Below are 21,793 nucleotides of genomic sequence, written 5' to 3'. Positions count from 1 at the left end.
GAACAAAGTATCAAGTGACTTAAGGTTGCCTCCCCTCCAGCTGTGTTTGTCACCCCTCCCTTGAACTTAATTCATTAACCGATCCACAACGAAGTTTGCATGTGGTGCGATAAGTTTGTGTGCGTTTGGAAGACAGTTGTGAAATGAGAGAATACTAGCAAAGGACAGCGAAGGCCAGACGATAAGATAAGATCGGCGGAGAATAGTGTGAGCCTACAGATAGTTGAAACAAGGATTAGAAAACCAGACAGGGATTAGTGTACTCGGTCAGACCTTAATACCAGCCTTGTAAAGATAGAGGCAGAAAGCTGTTTTGAACACCATGTTGCAGAATAAGCAGAAAAGGCAGAATGGACTTCGTTCGCTGTGCTGCCTGAGTGAAGGCAACATAAAATGTCGGCGGGCCACAAAATGGCGGGTCGATACGATCGTATTAAAAAATCGAATTTCCTCAGACCCTCCTTTTGCCAGAACTCAGGCAAGATACACAAACTCATGTTAGTCTGAGTCGATGTCTATGGCCATGAGGTCATCAAGCTGTTGCTGTACCATCATTTTGATATTCTCTGCTCTTTGTGACTTGGGTTTGGGAATACATGCAGTAGTACATAGGTTGCAGATGGCAGGACCGCAGTGCATACAAAGACAACAAGAGAATATAAAAGCTAAAATTACTCCAAAGAATGTCAATACCTTCCAACCCCATTTGGACAGTAATCCCCAAAACCACTCTGAAAAGGACCAATCTCCTTCGTCCTGATGAATCGACTCGGAGATTATGTGTAACTTAGAGATAGCTTGGTATACTGTCGGAGCGTCATTAGGTATGAAAATACAGCAACTTGATCCGATCAATTTGCATACTCCACCACGGTCCGCAAGAACAAAGTCTAAGGCAACACGGTTCTGCAAGGTCATAAGACGATCAGCCTGTAGTTCAGCTGTAATGTTACTTAAAGCTCCTACAGTGATGTCTATGGTGGTTTCTACGACACGAACCAATTGCCTTATATTTCTGCTGTTGGCCATTGGACCCCAGAAGGGAAGAAATCCTTTGAGGAAATCTCCTCCCTCTTGTCCTGCTGTGTCTTTCGAATCCACAATCCCTCTGCCATATCTATTTTTATGATGGTTCGCAGGAGCGGTGTATGTAGGGGGAAGAAGAAAGGCTATATAACAAGTACCAGAAAAATCAGCTGGCAACCATGTATAAGCCCTATCGTGGCAAACGAAGTATGTACCTTGAGATGGTACTAACGCCGGTGAATTCAGGGCTGAATAAACATATGTATGGGAACATAAACTTTCTCTTTGTCTGGTGTTTGGAGTTCTTCCATTTATTTGCAGACAGAAATTTCCTTGTTGGGGTATGACCCGTATCGGAGGAGATTTTCCTTGCTCAATCTTATCATTGAGGCTGGAAATGTAATTAGTTATGTTCCAATTGGTATATGCTTTTCTTTCATCTATGGAAGCTTCACTTTTTTCCATGATTTTAGCCATAGCTACCATTCCCTTTATCAATAAACTATGACTGAAATCTGAACCAACACTATGTGAACTGACAGGTTGTTTAATTTTACTTTGATATGCATTATTGAAAATGACAAAATAAGCCCAAGCGGAACCTTCATAGGAGAATGGAAGAACTAAATATGGCATTCCATTTTCTACTGTATGTGGTATGAGTCCACACACCCAACAGTCAGTTGTATTGATCACTAACTGATGTTGATGTAACAACTGGACGAAGGAATTGTTAAAGTATTCAGTTCTTCTGATGAGTTCATGCTGGGGAAGAGTGTGAAATAGGTGCGGAGAGATAGTAGAAGAAGATGTAGAGGTAGGAGAAGAGACAACTTTTTGCTGCAGAGTAATAATGATCCAGTTTACAGATGCCAAAAGAATACACGACAATATAATGACGCATAGAGCAATACTACAACGACTACATATTTCTTTACAATTATTCTTTACATTTTTACTTTCTCTTTTATTTAATGTAGCCTCCATCTTTCTAAGTGGATGCTCACGGCAATCTTCCTCAATCACTGTAGTCACGATTATCTACCGTCCTATGACACTGTGAGGTCCTGCAGGCCTATTGCCACTTACTCAGGTCGTGACTAAGACTCCTACCGTGACCCTGCAACCGGGATAGAGTACTACATAGGAGAGAAAGTTACAAGTTCTTTGGTCTTGGTCTCAAATTATAGCGTTCCTGTCCAGAGGCAGTCTGGTTTTGAAACAATGTTCCTGGATTTGTCGTGTTCAAGCGACGATGCGATGGTATTGCTTCTTGAAGGATGTCGTCGTCCTCTTTCTCAGAAAGTGTTCCAATTAGACGCGCATCACTGAATGGTACAAATTGCGGAACTTTCTCACTTTCAGAGTCACTGATGCCTCTACGGACCCACTGATCGAAAGGCAAGGGCAAAGGCACTTTCTTGCAGTGCACGGCATGCACCCAGTTTTTCTGTCCTTCGACTTTAACTGCTGTTCTTGTGGTCAAAAGAACCAGGCGTGGCTCTCTCCATCTGGGCTCCAAATTTCTCTGTCGTTGGAAATTTTTCGTGCAGACCCAGTCACCTGGTCGGATGGAATGACCTGGGTCTGTGGAAGCCTCTGGTAGAGCACTCTGAACCTGTTGATGAAGAACACGCAATTTAGTTGTAAGGTCATGCAAGTAGTCAATCAACATCGGGTATGGCAAGTCTGAGTATTTCTTAGGGCGAGGAACTCCCCATACATTAGCTGGGCGACCAAATATCACTTCGTAAGGGCTAAGCCCCAAACGAGAGTGTACGGCTGTTCTGATGGACAGAAGAGCCAATGGTAAAGCATCAGGCCAATTAAGTCCTGTGCTAGCTTGCACCTTAGCAATTTTAAGCTTCAAGGTTCCATTGTAGCATTCTACTAAACCAGCCGACTGTGGGTGATTCGCCGCGTGGAACTTCTGTTTTATGCCAAGACCTGCACAAACTTTTTGCATGACTTGACCCACAAATTCGCTCCCATTGTCACTCCAGACAATGCGCGGCAAACCAAACCTAGGGAAGAATTCTTTCAAAAGTATTTTGGCAGTTGATAAAGCAGTATTGTCCTTCAGAGGGTAGGCTTCTACCCATCTAGAAAAAGCACATACTACCACCAGAACATATTTGAGGTTGTTGCATCGTTCCATGTGAATATAATCGATCTGCAACACCTCAAATGGATATGTTGGAGGAGCAAAATGACCTGCTGGAGTTGGGGTTCCCTTTCCCGGATTGTACATCAAGCAAACAATACAATGTTTTACTACATTATTTGCACACTTTGGGATCCCCTCATTTTGCCACACTGGAGCCAGAAGTTTACATATTCCTTTTGCACTTAGGTGAGCTGGACCATGTGCCATAGTAACTACAGGTAGTACATAAGCATCTGCTAACAGCCAACGTTGATGTTCTGATAATTCAACCCAACATCCCATCTCATCTAACATTCCTGTACTTTCCTTCCACTTTCTCAACTCATTCTCCGTAGCCTTTCCTTGAATTGATTTCACACTCTCTACTGTATCTTCACACATTCCCTTTTCTCTTACGCAGTTTGCGGGACCTGCAACATACATTCGACTTGTGTTGTCTCTGGCTGTCTTTTTCGCTACCTCATCTGCAAATGCATTTCCTCGACCAACATCGTCCACAATCTTTTTGTGTGCACTACACTTCACAATCGCTATCTGAGTAGGCATTGTAAGTGACTCAAGAAGTTCAGTCACTAATTGACCATGTTGTATCTTAGTACCATGGGAAGTAAAGAATCCTCTTTCCTTCCATAAGCGCCCAAAGTTAAACGCTACACCAAAAGCGTATTGGCTATCAGTGTACACGTTTACTCTTTTTCCTTCGGATAACACACACGCTCTAGTTAAGGCTTTCAATTCAGCTGCCTGAGCTGAATTATGTCTAATGCGTGCTGTCTCCACAATCGTATGCAAAGTAGTAATAGCGTAGGCTGAAACTGTATCTCCATTCGGGAGCTTGAAACAAGAACCATCTACCCATAGTGTTCCATCTGGATTCACCAATGGCGTGTCTTTTAGGTCAATTCTACCCTTAGTCTCTTCTTCAGTACGGAGAAAACAATCATGCTGTTCAGAGACATCTCTCTCTTCTGGAAGAGGCAACAAAGTAGCTGGATTCAGGGTATTACATCGTTTGATGTGTATGTGACTAGCCAAAAGCGTCAGCTCATATCCGGACAACCGAGCACTCGTAAGATGCTGCGTTTTTGTCCTATTTAGTAAAATATCCACTGCATGTGGCACCATAACAATGAGAGTATTATCTAGCACTACTCCAGCAGACTGTCGGATAGAAATTGCTGCTGCCGCTGTCGCCTTAAGACAACTAGGCAATGCTTTAGCTACTGGATCTAACGTAGCTGAGAAATATGCGCATGGTCGCTGTTGATCTCCAAAACGCTGCGTTAAGACTGACAATGCACAACCCTCTCTTTCGTGGACATAGAGCGTAAAGGACTTACTGTAATCAGGAGTACCCAATACAGGAGCAGAACACAAAGCAATACGCAAATCAGTAAAACTCTTCTGACACTCGTCAGTCCACGGAAGAGGCTGAGGCGTATCTTTTAAAGTTAGCGCCAACAGCGGTTTAGCCAATAAAGAGAAACTCGGAATCCACTGTCTACAATAAGAAGTAATGCCCAAAAAGGCACGTACCTCTCTTTGTGTGGATGGCACTGACATTTGTGCAATTGCCTGAATTCGTTCGGGGGTCAATCGTCGTCCCTCCTTTGACAAGAGATGACCCAAATAAGTCACCTCGCGACAGACATATTGTAATTTAGAAGGAGAAACCTTGTGATTCAGATCAAACAAATGACGCAACAGTGCAACGGTCACGTTTTTGCAAATCTCCTCTGAATCAGCGGCAACTAATAAGTCATCCATGTACTGAATGAGAGCGGCACCGGACGGTAAGGAAAAGGCATCAAGATGACATTTTAGAGCTTGACTGTAAACAGAGGGACTTTCACAATAACCTTGAGGTGCGCGTTTAAACCGGAAGCTTCGGCCTCCGAGGGAAAAACCAAAAATATCTCTACTCTCTTCGGCGATGGGAATACTAAAGAAAGCATTCTTTAAATCGATAACTGAAAACCAAGTCGCTGTAGAAGGTATCATCGTCAACAGAGCAGTGATATCTGGGACTACAGGAAACTGCGGTACGACAATCTTGTTTACCTCCCGAAGATCAATTACAAAACGATAAACAGGAGGCTGAGAAGGATCAGTGCGTTTAAGAACCGGAAGAACAGGACTGTTACATGTATTTCCTCTCGTTTCCTCAACCACACCCTTCTGAATCAAATCATGGACAATTTCCAGAAGTGCTTTCTCACCTTCAGTAGAGATTCTGTATTGCGGAATACGTGGCATTTCAGCATTGGGTTTAAGAGTAACAACATAAGGTGGGATCTCAAGACAACCAACGTCATTCGGACCCGTAGCCCAAAGCGTTTCGGGAAGAGAAAGCAATTCAGGTGGGAATTGATCTTTTGATAAGTACATTGGACTAGTCATTTTCTGTCCTAGAGTGAGGTATACACCAGAAGGTGAACAATATATCGTAGCATGCATTCTTTTTAATAGATCTAAACCCAACAGATTTTCACCACAACCATTCGTCAGAAGAAGCGGAGCTTCTAAATCATAAGGGCCTATTGAAACAGGTAAAGGGCAAGAAACTGGATTGCGAACAGGGGCGCCAGAAAATCCTACAGATACATTCGTTAAGCCAGACAAAGGTGCGCCAGGGAGTTTAGAATGAATGATAGAGCTTCTCATGGCACCAGTATCTAAAAGAAATGGCTCTGAAACACCCATTGTAGTGACATTAACATAAGGTCCATTCTGATCCACTGGAATTGACGTAACCCCCTTACTTTGTCCATGGCTGTCCTATTCAAAATGAAGACTTTCATTCCCTCCTTCAATATACTGATCCTCACTGTAATACTGTGTAGACCTAACATTTTGCTGGTCAAAGTAATTTCCGGAATTTGGAGGAACAAAAGAACGCTGCCCTTGGGTTAACACACCTCGACCTCTACCTCTATTTGCTGACTGAAGACCACCACGACCTCGTGAAGCAGATGTTGCTCCATTACGCTGCAACAATGCCGGACAATTGTTCTTAAAATGACCTTCCTCCCTACAATAAGCACATTGATTGGGACCTAGCAAAGGTCTTGGAATGAATGGTTCAGGCTTTTGATACAACCTCTGAAACTGCGGAGGCTGTTGAAACTGAGGCTGAACATAACGAGGAGGATAAGCCTGTTGCAAGAGAACTTTAGTTTTTAATTCTTTCGTCTTTTTCTCTTGTTTTTCCCTTTCTTCTTTGTCTCTATTTTCATAATATTGTGCAGTAGCCAATATCTGGGCGGAAGAAGAAACTGCCCATGAACTCTCGGAGTCTTTTAGCTTGTGTGATAGTTCAGGAAGCAAGTTATATACGAACTTATCCACAAATAATCGCTGTCCCCCTTCTGTAGCCATATCTTGACCACTGTGATCAATGAATGTCTCCTCAAATCGGGTAAAGAAATCGGAAACACTTTCATCTTTCTTTTGTTTACATGCTGCTAGCTTATCCCAATTAACTCTCAAAGCAGGCATCATTGTTTTCATTAATGTAATAATCCTACCAGGGAGTTCTGAGATCAAAGCGTCGGGTTTTGCACCACCTACTTGACCTCTATCTGCGGCAATAATAGCGTTCCAATCGCCGCCTAATTCTTGAGCGTGATCCTCTCTACGAATTTTAGCCCATATTGTCTGTGGAACTACATTTCCCATCAACATGTCAATATCTGCTAGATTCATAGTACATGCATCAACTGTTTGCGACAACTCTTTATAGTAACCAGCAGGATTTTTGCGTGAATCTGGTAGTGACTGTTTAAGTGCTAAAACTTCAGACCTTTTCCAGGGGACATGTATCCATATGCGCTGAAAATGCGCAGGAATAGCTGGATTAGCACCTGCTGCTGCAACTTCTTCCTTCCATATTGGAGAAACCTCTCTCATGGGATAGTTTTTCAGTGCTGTCCTAACTGAAGGATCAGAATCAGGAAAAGTCTGTGAGAACAATAGGGATCTGAAAGAAATAAGTGTTCTGACAGCGTTTTCAACCTTAGGACCCACAATAAGTCCTTTGTCAAAGTCAGCCTGAACATCTAACAGATCCTGTGGGACCGAACCCAAATTCATATCCTCCCATTCTTTAGCGAGAGTATCGCACATAACTTTAAAAACATATCTCTGCGTAGGTGCATTCCATTGCAGAAAGGTGGACATAATATCAGACGTACTATATTGGGGACCCTTCTTGATCCATCTACAAGCAAGTGAGTCCAATTTTTCTCGCTCTTCGGAGTCTGGGAATTGACTACGAGACTGTCTTCGAGAAAAAGCTGGAGACACATTTAAAGCTTCAAAGAAAGGTGATAAGAGACCAGAGACAGTATCTGCAAATCGCTTACGCGTAGATGGAGAATTTGACATAAGGATAGGGGACAAGGTATTAGGTGAATTAACTAAAGGAGCATTAGGAATTGCCAAAGGAGCAGAAGGCAAAGGAGTTAAAGGCAAAGCTGGCATAGGCAATACTTGAGGAGGCAAATGTGGAAAAGCTGGAGCAGGCGGAAGCACAACTGGCGGCTGAACAGGCTGTAACATCGGGGGTGCATTAGCACCTTGTACATAGGGCGGAGGCAATTTCAATAAGTGGGACATTAAGGAATCTTCCTCAAAATCTTTTCTTTTATCAAGGGAAGAGATAGGCAACGTCGGATAGCATTTATCTATTGCCATTCGATGCTGTCTGTCTGAAATTTCCATTGCATTATCTATTTCATCATCTTTGAATTGCTGAGCAGCCTGTATAATCGTCATTCCCTGTGTTTTCCTATCTCGTTTCGCTTGTTTAATTTCTCTCTGTTTGGCTTCCTTACGCCAAAGGCGAAAAGAGTCAAACATTGCCGGCCGGGCTTTTCTTTTAAATAACGTTGCTTCTAAATTATCTAGCACATCAGTTTCGAAACTACCATTTTCTGGCCATTTTAAAACACCATCTTTCTTTGTATATCGGGTCCATGTCTTATTAAAGGCAATAGGACCAACACCATGTTTAGAATAGAGCTCATATGTGGGAGTTCCAACCGAAGGAATCGGACAGGAGTCCTCAAGCTGGGAGTCCCTATTACAACCAAAGCAACAAAGTTTTCCAAACTTAGTCAGACCAGACATCTCACGATTTTTACTGGCTGTTCACAAACATCAAGGGGGTAAAACTTTCAGTTTACACAGCACAAATGCACTTACCCCTCGGCTTTGGCCACTGCAATGGCCAAATCTAAGAACCTAAGGACAAAACAAAGACCAAAATTTGTGGGCGCGACCCACCAAATACTTAACTAAGGATGTCTTCTTACAGCAACAGAGGCCCGTCTATCGTCTCGCTTTACCATACATCATCAAAGAAAGGGCCAAGGCAGGGCGGCAGTCAGGGCAGCAGTCGTCAGTAGCCGTCAGGAAGGAGTAACCGCGCTGAAAAAGACCTTCGGACCACTTCGACATACAGGGGTCGCTTGACGTGGCTCGCGATTCCTCCAGAATTTTCTTGCGGGGTTCCTCACGACCTTCAGGCAGAACCGGTACCGCTGAAGCCGCCCCACGTTGGGCGCCAGTTGAAGAACCAGAACCTTATGGGCCTGGCGGCGCAGGGTACGCCTGAAATCTCCTTGGATTCACCTGCCTCAACTAACAGAGACACGGGACACTCTGTCAGGCGTAAAAGATCAGATTTATTAGCTGCAGCTACTACAGTTGTCCAAGAAGTACACAAGGTATGTTCTCAGGAGACTGCCACTTTACTTTGTGGCGCACAATCTTATATACCGTATAAAAACATTTATTAACTACATACACTCCCAGAACACATAGAAAGGAGCCAGTAAGAATGATGTAAAGATAGAACAGAGTCAATAGAAATGTCGGAAAACAAGACAGAACAAAGTATCAAGTGACTTAAGGTTGCCTCCCCTCCAGCTGTGTTTGTCACCCCTCCCTTGAACTTAATTCATTAACCGATCCACAACGAAGTTTGCATGTGGTGCGATAAGTTTGTGTGCGTTTGGAAGACAGTTGTGAAATGAGAGAATACTAGCAAAGGACAGCGAAGGCCAGACGATAAGATAAGATCGGCGGAGAATAGTGTGAGCCTACAGATAGTTGAAACAAGGATTAGAAAACCAGACAGGGATTAGTGTACTCGGTCAGACCTTAATACCAGCCTTGTAAAGATAGAGGCAGAAAGCTGTTTTGAACACCATGTTGCAGAATAAGCAGAAAAGGCAGAATGGACTTCGTTCGCTGTGCTGCCTGAGTGAAGGCAACATAAAATGGCGGCGGGCCACAAAATGGCGGGTCGATACGATCGTATTAAAAAATCGAATTTCCTCACCTGGTCGTCCCATGTGCTAACATGGAGACTTAGAATTGGAACAATGCAATATCAGGACCAGACTGGTGGAAACCAGTGGTAGATTCTGGATGAAGGGGACCTGTAAAAGAAGGGGTCAGATTCCAGTCCACGCAGGAGTGTCCAGGCGGAGCAAGAGGCAGAGCCCACCCTTCTGTGGGTGAAGATCCGTGAAGACAGTGATGGGTAAAGGCCAGCTGTGGAGTCCAGGAGCTGCAGAGGAGTCCCTGAAGTTGTTTAGGAACTGTTCTCCGTCAGTCGCCGGATTGCAGACAGGTCAGTGGCCAGGAGGACCATTAGCAAGCACATGCAAATGCAAGTTGGAGCTGAAGAAGATTTGCAGAGCTGGAGAGTACCAGCAACTTCCTGGGGTCTCGACCCTTGGAGGGGATTCCAGGCTGACCCTATGAAGACAGGTGAGCCAGCAGAAGCAGTCGGAGTCCCCACAAACAAACCACTGGCATCAGGCACAGTAAGTCCCAGTGAGGCCCAGGCAGCACATCTGAAGAGGAGTCCCACGTCGCTGGAGCAGCAGGGAGGAGACTGTCCTTGCAAAGGTAGAGTGCTGGGGGCCGGGGCTACTTGGAGCCTGAAGATCCCTCAGAACAGGAGTCAACAAGCCTTGGTTGCTGGAACAGTCGCAGTGCACAGTAATTCCGTCCTGGGGGAAGAGGCAAAGGCTCACCGTCTCCCAAGTTGGATAGAAGGCAAAGAGGTCCCTGGAATTGAATCTCCAAAACAATTTTCTCAGCAGGTTTCCTGACCACTAGTTTCCCGACTCGCCTCTTTTTTTGGGCTTTTGAGTATAGTCTTGTAAGTAGTGACCTTTCTTGCCTTAATTTCATGTCCTTATGCCTCTGTCGTTCCTCATCACTTAAGGGGCCTCTCAAACTGCCTATCTGTGTAGGTTCAGGACCTTCGGAATTTTTCTCAGATTCTGGTTTCTTTTCTTTAACCATAAATACCCTAGCATCAGTGCCTTAAACCTATGTCTGTTGGTAAGGCGATGGTCTACTTTTACTACCGGGTCAATCAGTTCGCTAGAAGACTCTGGAGGGTCAACTACTTGAGACAGGAGATCCTTCAGCTCATGTCTCAAACCTCTATAAAACAAGGAACTACGTTTACTTTCACACGTTTTAAATATGACAAAACAAATGTGACTTTGGATTCTTCATTTGGAAAGCAGGATGCCTTGCATATGAAATGCAATTGGCATTGGTTGATAAAGGAAGCAAACTTCACAGGATCCCCAGTGAATCGTTCAGATGGAGCTAGTGGAATTATGGGATAGTTGTAAAATGTATAACAGGTGCCCCTGTGCCCTGTAGCTGTGAAAGTGGGAAGGGCACCTCCTGTAACCCTTACACCTTGTCCCGTAGCCGATCCACTAATCCCAGTGGAACCTAGCCCTTCTAATGCATCTACTCTTTGAGTCCGTATCTGTGTTTCCTTTTGGAGATTGCAAACTGTGTGGGCCAAGTCTACTCATGTAATGTCACATGACTCCATTTCACTTGGGCAAAAACTCTGCGTAGGCTCATCATTTTGTCAGAATCTCACCCTAATTTTCTCGCAGGAGTGAAACGAGACCACTGTGACAATACCCAATGTCCTTATTGGTTTAAATGACCCAACAGTGGTCAAAGTCTAACTCAAACAAAGGGGATGAGGGGCAGGGAAGAGAAAAAGAAGATGCCATCCAATCACGATTCTGCAGGACGTATGCCTATCAGAACTCGTCTAGATACTTCCTGTACAAGAAACCAAAAAAGTGTGTAAATGATAATGCAATAAACACATCTTTCATACATAACATGAGCCAAACTATGTAGGTCCTAATGCCTTTGGAATTCCCCTCTACATCTTCAAATACAAATATGAGTTCAAATGTCACACAAAGAGCAACTTGAACTTATGCGCATTGGTGCATCACCCAACAAAGTTCCCTTGAACTGGATTTTAGGAAATGTTCTCTCCTTATTTTTAGAGGATGTCCACCGAAGACTTTGCTGAAGAGGAATAAACACAGTTTCAAGAGGCAATGGACACGATGAAATGCGATGGTAAAGCCCGAAGTGAGAAACCTCCCGGGGACTCCAGCAGAGCAAGTGGAACCCAGAACCAAGGAAAGTGACACAACAGCAGGAAGCAGCTGACTCAGAACAACTAGAATGACGAGCAGCTTCCTACCCATCGACTCCACACTTATTGCCTGCATGCTCTGCTCCTGCCCCAGCCGGGAGATGGTTCCGAACACCAGCAATCATGACATGGACTAGACCAGGTGAAAGTGGTATCAGGAGGTTCTGAGCATAAGCTTTTGCCCCCTGCTCCAGCTACCACTTTGGAAGGACCTCCTGTATCACCAGCTGGGAAGGATCTTGCACCTGACGGTCTGCACCTACACCTCAGTGCTTGATGACTGAACTGTGACAGTTAAATGTGCTCAATCTGCTGACCACATATTTGGTGTCATCCTTGCAACCCCTTCAACAAAGCCCATCTCATCTACACTTGGAGATGTAGGTTATATAGTCTAAAAAAGTGCAACCACGTAATCCGTTGGTCGCAGCACGCCTCATTATGCCATGGAATGAGATGGACCCAATGAAGAAGCATGCCACCAAGGGGTAACTCTGGTGGGTGAAGGCTTTTCTTAGGAAAAATATTTTCCTGATTTTTCTTCTGTGGAGGCTCTCCAGTTTGTTTTGAGCTGGGCTTTTAGGTCACGTATTCTGGATATCTGCCAGGCTCTGACATGGGTGTCGGTCCACTCATTCATAAAACATTACTACCTTAACGGCCATATCCAACAAGAGCTTCATTTTACATGCTTTGTCCTTCAAGACATCCTTATCTGAGTCCTCTGCCCGAACCCTCCACCTTTGCGACCTACTGCTGTGGTGTCTAATCTTGAGGTGAAGAATCTGCAGTTAGAAGTGTCCATCAGCAGAACAAGTTACTTACCTTTTGGTCACACACTTTCTGGTGGATACTCTGTACCTACAGATTCCTCACTATCCTCCCACCTCCCTGACCTGTTAAGTGGACTCCTGAACATCATATTAAGGTTCCAAGTTAGTTTTTAGCACACTCACCTGCAACTTGTTTATCGTAGTGCTCTGCATCTGAGGGTGCAGAAGTGTAAAGATTAAGAAACTGACATCATCATGCAGGGGCAGCACTTATATGTGGCTCTGCTCCATCATTTATGAGGAAGAACAGTCTCCACAGAGCCACATAACACCACCTATCGGCGTGAGGAGCATTGCTGAGAAAATTCTTCAGATCTGCTCTGGTGCCAGTGTATACTATTAAGATGAGGATTCTGCTATTATATTATTCATAAGAAAGAGGACAATCAAAGGTGAGTGACTTGTCCAACAACCATAGACTAGTTTGAGCTATTTCAACTCACTGTGTGACCCGAACTTCAGCTAATTACCTGGAGTGAGTCACATTTAGATTTCCTACCTCATGTTTACTGGCTACGGGAAAACATTTGAACTCTGATTATTTCAGAATGTGTCTATTTTTGGATTAGTTTCACCCCATTTTTCATCACCAGCTGGAGAACGGTAGGGGCATTCTCCTTATGTGACTGTGCGGCTGCACCCTGGGAGTTCTATTGTCAAAATAGTTGTCATACCCCCTCACTCCAAATCTCTATTCAAGCCATGTTCTGTTTTCTCAAGAAGTGCTCAATTTATGCTACGTCTAGTATTAAGACTCTCTGTGAAAGAGAATGTTACCTCCTTCATACCTTGGACACTGACTCACAAGGGTGGCTTTCAATGAATAGTGTCACTCTATATCCCATCGTCAGTGGCAAGGAAGAGCAAATTTAAACATGTCAATTCTAACGATCCCCACCCCACCCACAGAGCCCGACACATTCTCGACCTCGTTTTCTCAGCAGGGGATAACATAATCTCTCACACCTCCGAACACGATTGGACCGACCACAAGTGTGTCCACTTTACCTACACAAAGAAAACCGTACGTCACTGAAGTACTGGGTTTTTCAGAACCCAGTGGTGCCAGGGAACACACCCTAAGACTTCGAGTCCTTCCTGTTTCAGACTACAGAAACACAGAGTCTTCTTAGTGAAGTCAAAGATCTTGTTTATTGGCTGCAGCCAGTAACAGGTATCCTAGAAGTACAACATGGTGTATATTCTCAGGAGACTGCTCCTCTTGCAAAGCTAACCTTCTCTTTTATACAAAATATTATGCTTTGGGCAAACATTCCTTATTTTACAGTTGACCATTCACATATTTTCACTACAAACAAATAGCAGGGTTATGATGACAAGCCCATATTTCAGTTTGTCCAGCTCTCAATCAATTACCCGGCAAGGCTCAGTACTTTCATCAGATATCGACGGACCTCCCAATATAAACAGGCACCTCCTCCTTGTAAAGCAAGTCATAAAGAAAGAAGCAGGGACAGGTGCGTGTAAGATTAGGCATGGTTTGTGTGTGATGAAAGGTTTTATGATGTGTTGTGCCTTGATACTAATCTCATTCGGCCACTGGGAAAGAAACTGGCCGAAGAGGTTTGGCTTCAGGCAGTGGAGTCAGCTTGCCCAGGTCACAGAGGAGTCAGCAAAGATGTACGTGTCCTTCAGACTCGTTTTCAGCATTAGACATTGGCCTATGTGAGGGCAATCACAAAATGGCTGTCGTTTAAATGGAACACGAGGGTTCAGGACGGAAACTCTGATATTCAGGTGATTTTGTTACCCGAATATGAATACAATGCTTGTGCATACTATTCTAATCATTCTCGGTCTGCTGATACCAAAATTGTTGTGATACGACGATGTTTATAACACGGGTCCAGAATTTTCAGTACCATAGACCCTCCTTTTGCCCTTACATAGGCAGTAACCTATACTCACGCTAATCTGAGTCCAGGTCTATATTCATAAAGTCGTTGAGATGTTGCTGTAGCATCATCCTATTACCTAGCTCGTCCCTTGATACAGGTTTCCTTACACACGATGTAGCACAGAGGCCACATATTGCAGGAGCACACTGTACACACAGACAGGACAGGAAAAGAATGGCTAAGATCATCCCAATGACTACCAGAGTCTTCCATCCCCAGGCGGATATCAGCTCCCAGAACCACCCCATCAATGACCAATCTCCTTTATCCACGTGAATAGACTCAGAGATCTTATGCAGTTTGGAAATGGCCTGGTAGACTGTCGGAGCATTATCTGGGATGAAAACACAGCAACTTGATTGGATCACTATACACACCCCACCTCGGTCTGCAAGTATGACGTCTAATGCGACCCTGTTCTGAAGAGTCATAAGGCGATCCGACTGGAGCTCAGCAGTCAAATTACCAAGGGCACCGGCGGTTTCAACTACCGTGGATTCAACCACCCTTGTCAATTGCCTTATGTTCCTGCTGTTAATCATAGGACCCCAAAACGGCAGAAAACCCTTTACGAAATCTCCAAATTCTTGTCCTGTAGTGTCTTCTTTACTTATGACACCTCTAACTATCCTTGTCTTATGGTAATCTGCTGCAGCCGTGTAGGTGGGAGGTAACAGGAACGAAACAAAACATGTGCCTGAGAAGTCAGGGGGCAACCATGTATAGGCTCTATTATGGCAGATGAAATAGGTACCCTTAGCTGCTAAGAACGAAGGAGAAGTCTGAGACGCAAAAACATATGTTTCAGTGAAGATACTTTTCCCTAACTGAGCTCTGGGATTCTTGCCATTACCTTGCAGACATAGTTGACCCTGATGGGGTACAATCCAAATTGGGGAGGATCTCTTTGCTCGCTGGTTCCCACTCAGAGTGACTCCATATCCTGTTATGTTCCATCCAATATATGCTAGTGTCTCATCTCTCGGGATAGTCTCATAGGAAATATCTTCCCTAATCATATCTACTATACCCTTAGCTAGAGCACTATTCTTAGGATTATCTTTCACAGAACGTAGGGGGTTGGCTTCATACGCGTATATGAACACCGTTCTATATGCCCACACAGAACCATTATGGCTGAAAGGCAGGACCAGATAAGGGATACCTTTATCAGTAGTATGAGGCATAAGACCACACACCCAACAGTTAGTTGTGTTCACTACTAATTGGTGTTGGTGAAGAAGCTGAATGAATGAATTGTTGACAAATTCTAATCTTCTGGCAGACTCGTGTTCAGGCAGGGGGTGAAAAGAATGCGAGGAAACAGTAGAAGGAGGTATGGGCTGTGTAATGGGTGCAAATGTCACTTGAAAAGAGAATAAAACATATCCTATTAAAAACGTCATTACACTAAGCAACATGAAAATACATAATATCAAAAATCGTTTCTTTGTCATTATTATACACATTCTGGCTTTAAAGTCCATCTGTCTGGCAGGTCTCTCATTCTTGAAAAACTCCATCCTCTCTAATTGCTGCTCGTGGTGGTAGGGTGTTCTATGCTAGGGAATACTTCTGTCAGTCCAGGGCAACTCCCTTAGACCGACCAGAACTGTCGACCTAACGTCTTCAGCTGCACTCCAAAGACTTGGGCAACCACGACCCTACAGCTGAACCCGGATGGCGGTTCAAAAAGAAAAAAACAAAAATAAGAAAGTTTCTCAGATGAGAGAGCCGCACTTTAAAAAAAAATAGCAAAGGAACGGGAAAAAAATTATTTGTCCTTAGTTCTTGGTCTCAAATTATAACGGCTTTTTCCAGGTACTGTCTGGTTCTGGAACAAGAGTTCAGGCTCTGTAGTGTTCAATCGAATTGACGGTGGCACAGCTTTTTGCAAATTATTGTCACTTTCTCGTTCAGAAATTGTTCCTTTTACACATGCATCGCTAAATGGCAAAAAACGAGGCACAGTCTCAGTCTCAGAGTCAGCGATCCCCTCCTGGTCCCACCGGTCGTACGGTAGAGGAAAAGGGACCCTCTTGCAGTGTACGCCATGGATCCAGTTCTTTTTCCCTTCCACTCGAACAGCTGATCTTGTTGAGGGAAGGACGAGGTGGGGGCCGGTCCAACGGGGCTGGTCATTCTTTGTCCGCTGGAAGTTCTTGACCAGCACCCATGATCCAGGATCGATAAGATGTCCTGGAGCTTCAGAGACCTGAGGCAGAGTATCGTGAACCTGTTGGTGTAGAACACGCTATTTAGCCGTCAATTCATACAAATAATCAAGCAGTACAGGGTGTTCGATCTCACTGAATTTTGTTGGTCTTGGCACTCCCCATATGTTGGCCGGGCGGCCGAACACAATTTCATAGGGACTAAGTCCCACTCGCGAATGCACAGTCATTCTTGTTGATAGGAGTGCTAAAGGCAGAGCGTCAGGCCATTTAAGACCAGAGCTCGCTTGTATCTTTGCCACCTTCAGTTTTAGCGTGCCATTATAGCACTCTACTAGTCCAGCTGATTGGGGGTGATTTGCAGCGTGGAATTTTTGCTGGATACCTAGCCCCTCACATACTTTTTTCATCACTCGACCCACAAATTCACTCCCATTATCACTCCAGACCATTCTCGGCATTCCAAACCTAGGGAAGAATTCTTTGGCAAGGGCTTTAGCTGTGGATAAGGCAGTGTTGTCTTTTAAGGGATATGCTTCTACCCATCTTGAAAAGGCACAAACAACAACGAGTACGTATTTCAGATTGTTGCACCTTTCCATGTGGATGAAATCTAGCTGCAAAACCTCGAACGGATACGTTGGAGGCGCAAAATGACCAGCTGGAGTTGGGGTTTCCCCTACCAGGATTGTATTTCAGACACACCATGCAATTCTTGACCACATTCTCTGCACATTTAGGAATTCCAGCATTTTGCCATACTGGAGCCAACAACTTACAAATCCCTTTCACACTGATATGGGCCATTCCATGAGCCATTGTCACCACTGCAAGCACATACGCATCGGGTAACAACCATCGCTGATGTTCTGACAAGTCAACCCAACAACCATTTTCATCCAATTTACCCGTACTTTCTTTCCACACATTTAACTCTTTCTCTGAAGCTTCATCTTGAAGAGACTTCACACCCTCTATCGTATCTTCACACATTCCAACGTCACCAACCCATCTGGCGGGGCCTGCAACATACATTCGATTCATCACATCTTTTGCTGTTTCTTTTGCGATTTTGTCAGCAAATGCATTGCCACGACCGACATCATCAGTAACCTTCTTGTGTGCACTGCATTTCACAATCGCAACTTGTAATGGCAAGGTCAGTGACTCAAGAAGCTCATTCACCAACTGACCATGCTGAATTTTAGCTCCATGCGAAGTCAGGAACCCACGTTCTTTCCACAATCGTCCAAAACTATGGGCCACACCAAACGCATACTGGCTGTCGGTATATATGGTCACTTTCATTCCTTTCGATAACACACACGCTCTCGTAAGTGCAATCAGCTCTGCTGCTTGAGCTGAATTATGTGGTATACGTGCAGCTTCAACAATCGTATGCAAAGTTGTGACAGCATATGCTGCAGTCGTATCACCATTCGGAAGCTTGAAGCATGAACCATCCACCCATAAGGTACCATCACACTTTACAAGAGGAGTATCTTTAAGATCTACTCTCCCTTTCGTTTCTTCTTCTGTCCTAAGAAAACAATCATGTTGTTCAACATCATCTGTCTCTACTAAAATCGGCAATAACGTGGCTGGATTCAACGTATTGCACCTTTTTATGTGCACATGACTCGCTAACAGTGTCAACTCGTAACCTGACAATCGAGCACTAGTTAAATGCTGTGTCTTGGTCCTGTTTAACAACGTGTCCACTGCATGTGGAACCATCACAATCAACATATTATTCATCACTAACCCAGCAGACTGTCGAATAGAAACAGCTGCTGACGCTGTGGCTCTCAAGCAACTCGGCAATGCTTTAGCTACCGGATCCAAAGTCGCCGAAAAATATGCGCATGGGCGCTGCTTGTCTCCAAAAGACTGTGTCAGCACTGACAATGCACAACCCTCTTTCTCATGGACATACAGTGTAAAGGGCTTACTGTAGTCGGGGGTACCCAACACAGGAGCCGAACACAATGCATTACGCAATTCGGAAAAACTTTTCTGACAATCTTCAGACCACGGAACGGGGTTCGGTGTATCTTTATAGGTCAATGCTACCAAAGGTTTGGCCAGCAAAGAAAAATTAGGTATCCATTGTCTGCAGTATGATGTAATGCCCAAGAAAGCACGTACTTCTCTCTGTGTCCTTGGCACACTCAATTTTGCAATTGCCTGAATTCTTTCTGAGGTCAGTTTCCTTCCCTCCTTCGATAAGAGATGAACTAAGTAGGTCACTTCTTGTCGACAATATTGCAGTTTTAAAAGGGACACTTTGTGATGTAAATCAGATAAATGACGCAACAACGACAAGGTGGCTTCTTTACAAATCTCTTCAGTATCTGTAGCGACTAGCAAATCATCGACGTACTGAATAAGGGTAGCGCTGTCAGGTAAAACGATTGCATCAAGCTGTGTTTTTAAAGCCTGACTATATATTGATGGCCTTTCACAGTAGCCTTGAGGAGCGCGTTTGAAGTGGAAACTTCGGCCTCCTAAACTGAAGCCAAAAATATCCCTGCTCTCCTCTGCAATCGGGATGCTGAAGAAAGCATTCTTTAAGTCAATCACCGAGAACCAGGTGGCGGAAGCTGGAATCATAGTCAATAGGGCAGTGATATTGGGAACAACTGGAAACTGTGGCACAACTATTTTATTTACCTCTCTAAGATCAATCACGAGCCTGTAAACAGGTGGCTTAGAGGGGTCAGTACGTTTCAAAACAGGCAAAACAGGACTATTACAAACGTTGCCTCTTGTCTCTTCAATTACATCTTTTTCAATTAAATCAAAAATGATCGCTAGCAACGCCTTTTCACCTTCACTAGAGATCTTGTATTGTTGAATGCGTGGTAATTTAACATTGGCTTTCAATGTCACAACATAAGGCGGTATTTCCAAAAGACCCACATCATTAGGACCAGTAGCCCAAATGGTATCAGGAAGAAACGACAATTCGGTCGGAAGTTTATCCTTCGACAAATACATGGGAGAGACCAATTTCCTACCCAGTGTAAGTTGTACTCCCGAAGGAGAACAATATAATGTTGCATACAATCTTTTCAACAAATCCAATCCTAACAAGTTTTCACCACAACCTGTCGTCAGAATAAGGGGTGCTTCCAATTCACAAGGTCCAACAGAAAGGGACATAGGCCTAGAAATCGGGTTCCTAACCGGGGCGCCAGAAAAACCTACTGAAACATTCATCTCGCCAGACAAAGGTGCGCCAGGGAGTTTTGAGTGCATAATAGAACTCTTTGTAGCACCAGTATCCAACAGAAAAGGCTCCGACACACCTGATGTAATCACCTTAACATAAGGTCCATTCTGATCCACTGGAACTAAAAAAAACTCCCTCTCTTCGTCTATGGCTGTCCTAGCAATTATTACCTTCCAAGTTCTCATCTTCTGCATAGTAGTCGTCAGCATAGTACTGAGCCGTCCTACCAGACGCGTTATGTTGCTGGTCAAAACTATTCATTGAGTTTTGAGACGGAAAGGAACGCGTGTTCTTGGGGAAACTTCCACGTCCTCTACCTCTAGGAGCTTGTTGAACACCTTGACCTCTTGCGCCAGAAGCACCATTCGTACGCTGCAACAAAATAGGACAACTATACTTGAAATTACCCTCTTCTTTACAATATGAACACTGATTGGGACCTACAGGAACACGTGGTTGAGAAAACTCGAACCTTTGCGAGTTTCTCTGGAACTGTTGAGGTTGCTGATAGTTACTCTGACCACCACGTGGCGGATACGCCTGTTGTAAAAGAACCTTCGTCTTTAATTCTTTAGTTTTCTTGTCTGCTCTATCCTTCTCATCTTTATCCCTATTTTCGTAGTACTGTGCAGTAGCCAATATTTGTGCTGAAGAGGAAACGGCCCAAGAACTCTCTGCATCCTTCAATTTCTTACACAGCTCGGCAAGCAAATTGTGCACAAACTTGTCGACGAACAACCGTTGACCACCTTCTGTACTCATATCTTGACCACTGTGGTCGATAAACGTTTCCTCAAACCTGGTGAAGAAATCAGACACTGTTTCATCTTTCTTCTGCTTACACGCAGACAATTTATCCCAATTCACACGCATCGCAGGCATTAAAGTCTTCATGTAAGTAATGATCCTAGCAGGCAGTTCTGCTACCAAAGGCTCAGGCTTGGCACCACCAACTTGTCTATCATTTGCAGCAGTAATATTAGCCCATGAGTCACCTAACTCTTGCGCATGATCTGTATGGCGAATCAATCCCCACAAAGGCTGTGGAACAACATTCCCAAATAACATGTCTATGTCGGCTAAATTCATAATGCATGAGTCTGCAGTCTGTGATAATTCCTTATAATACCCTGCAGGGTTTTTACGGGGATCAGGCAAAGTCTGCTTAAGGGCTAAAACTTCAGCTCGCTTCCACGGAACATGAACCCAAACACGCTGAAAATGAGCTGGGACCGCATCAATTTGATTAGCAACATCAGCCGCAACGGCGTCCTTCCATACCGGAGGGACTTCTCTCATTGGGTACTGTCGCACCTTTTTTTTAACAGAGGAGTCATGTCGAACAATGACTGAGAAGGATCCTTATTCCTAAAGGACAACAACGTCGCAACTGCTTTCTCAACATCGGGACCCACAATCGTGCCTTTTTCAAACTCAAACCGTACACAGCACAAATCAGGCGGATTTGTTTCCAAACCATTATCCTCCAATTCCTCACAAAGGAAAGCACACATTTTCTCAAAAACGTATCTTTGTTTCGGTGCTCCCCATTGACGGAAGACATCCATAACAGACTCTACATCATATCTTAAAGGGTAAACAACCCATTTACGTCCCATACGGTCAAACATTTCTCTCTCTTGAGAATTAGGCAGTTGACTACGCAACTGTTTACGCTCCGAATCTGGGGTCACACCATACGACCCAAAGAGAGGAAATATAAGGCTGGCAACAGTATCTGTCATTCTCTGTCGGACAGAAGGAGAAGTTGATGAAAGAACAGGAGGAAAAACAGAGGGAGGCAAGGCAGACGCAGAAGCAGACGCAGAGGCAGTATCAGGAAGAACACCAGAAGAGGCAGTCGATGTAGTACATAAAGTCGCAGGAGGTACAGATGAAGCAGGTAGCGAAGTCGGCAGCCCTTGAAGGG

General features: G+C 44.3%; 1 protein-coding gene across 2 annotated transcripts in view; it reads left to right on the top strand.

The window, feature by feature from the left end:
* Nucleotides 1–21,793, top strand: part of EVI5L (ecotropic viral integration site 5 like) — a 1,467,274-nt gene that overhangs the window by 936,885 nt on the left and 508,596 nt on the right. The gene's annotated exons all lie outside the window — the stretch shown is intronic.

This window comes from Pleurodeles waltl, chromosome 4_2, assembly GCF_031143425.1.
Source record: "Pleurodeles waltl isolate 20211129_DDA chromosome 4_2, aPleWal1.hap1.20221129, whole genome shotgun sequence".
In the NCBI taxonomy this organism is placed as follows: Eukaryota; Metazoa; Chordata; class Amphibia; order Caudata; family Salamandridae; genus Pleurodeles; species Pleurodeles waltl.
The sequence above is the reverse complement of the archived record's forward strand: the minus strand, read 5'-3'. Positions and strand labels throughout refer to the sequence as shown.